Source organism: Pyricularia pennisetigena, chromosome 1 (assembly GCF_004337985.1).
Source record: "Pyricularia pennisetigena strain Br36 chromosome 1, whole genome shotgun sequence".
Lineage (NCBI taxonomy): Eukaryota > Fungi > Ascomycota > Sordariomycetes > Magnaporthales > Pyriculariaceae > Pyricularia > Pyricularia pennisetigena.
In genome coordinates, this window is record NC_043740.1 from 4,416,495 (window position 1) to 4,418,526 (window position 2,032).

Consider the following 2,032-nt stretch of genomic DNA (forward strand, 5'->3'; position numbering starts at 1 on the left):
CTTGTACCTTATTCTTGATGGTTTCCATCACTGTTGCTACCCAGCTAGAGCAGAGTACGATTTCCATACTCGACGCTAACAAGGTTCAAATCGGTCTAGATTGTTTGCCAGCTTTGAAGCTTTCTCCGTACTTGGCAGTCGACAAACTGGGTGCTATTTTGGCAAGGCGTCTTTCCTGTTCTACAGAGTGTTTGACTACTAGACTAGTCCCGGCCCTCGTTCTGATCATCCAAACTCAACAATGACGTCAACCTTGGCCCCATCCGCGAGACCCCGGCCCGATGCCCCTTTTTTTTTTGTTGCTTTGTACATCGAGGCAGCAAGATTTTGCACGGATTTTGATTTTGTTACCAAAAATGGGAAAAGGCGTGGACTGAGTCGGTCTCTTTTCCCACTTTTCTCACCATTGTCAGGGCCGAATAAGAAGAAAAAGGCGAGAAAAGAAATTGTGCAATCGACATGTTAGCTCTAGAAAAGACGAAACAGTGAGACGGTAGTCTGCCAAGCAATCACATGTCGCGTGTTGCCTTCGTACTTCGTACTTCGTACTTAGCTTGAAGCTCCAATAAGCTTCCGAGGGGGGGGCGGCGGAGCGATTTTATCCCGCTCCCGGGCTGCAATGCATCATTGCCGCGGCGATCTGTTGTTTGCTTTTCTTTTTTTTTTTTTTTTTTTGGCTTTGGCAGCTCACTGAGAGAGGTCTCTGCGTGTTAGGGCTTTGGGGGAGAAGCTGCCCGGCCACTTAACAGGCGCGGACGATTCATGAATCAAACTGGCTCCTCTCTCTCTCTCTCTCTCTCTCTCTCTCTCTCTCTCCTGCGAGCGAGTGCTGGGTTTTCTTCTTCCTTTTTCTTTAGACTTCTTCCGATTCTCGGTATCAGTTTGGCTTTTTATTTTCCAGTACTTTTGTTGTACTTCTCCCCCTCTCTTCTCATCCTTTTCCCCCTGTTTTCTGCATGACATCAACGGGCACCCTGCTGTGTTCGAGTCAAAAGAAAGTGGGCAAACAAAGCTGCATGAGTATAAGGTTGGAACGAACCAGACGTATGCTGGTTCAACTGCACGAATCACAAGAAAAAGAGAAGGAAAAAAAAAAAAAAAAGCCTAACATCAGCTCTAAAATTCAAGGGACTGGGTTGCTCACACTCCTGCGGAACTCGTTCGAAACACATCTACCGTGAGTACGCTCTTGAGGCTGTGCAATTGAAAAAAAAATTTTACCCGCTACTTGGGATGAACCAGGATCATGGGCCAAAGTACGGCTGCTGGCCCGACGCGCTGATGCTTCTCTGCTGGGATCTCATCATCGGCCAATACGACGCGGCCAATGGATTCACTCGCGAGGCATAGCTTTCGTATTCTGAATACGCTGTCCAGTTCGAACATACTTGCCAATGTTGGCCACTAGACTGGTAGCACGTGGCTTGAACGGCACTAGGAAGGGTCTGCGTGTCATGACGTTTCAATCTCGATTTTCCGCATCTCCGCGCGCTCTGAAATACCGAACCTACCTTCAGTCTAGCTCAGCATCGAAACCCCTCTCGATCGAGGGAGATTTTTGCTGCCGAAATGGCATTCTATTCTAGCACGCACCGGGAACCAACTCAATCGTGCTCCTGCAGAAGACCGATTTGTTGCGTGCCAATATCGAATCCGATCGTAAACCTCTGTTGAAAACAAAGACTCGTCCTCCTTTCACCAACCTCGGCAGTCTGACTCCGCGAACCACCGATCCGCAAACTAACTGCAGGGACTTTGACGTGCCTTGTTTGTTCTAACTTCTGTCGACTACCCGATCTGTCAGAGCCGCGGCAGACGAGCTTAGCCCGCGGTGCGCGGGCGCGAGATGTGCAATCCGCGCCCCCGTACCCGGCGCTAAAATAGAATAATAGGGTCCGCGCCAGGATTGCGCAGGTAACTTAGCAGCTCGTCACGGCTTTCTTGGCTGACTTTTCGACTCTCGAGTGAAGCTTACCAGCCCTTTGGGTGGTCATAATCGCGGACGCTAACGTTGGCACCCTGGTTCGACCAT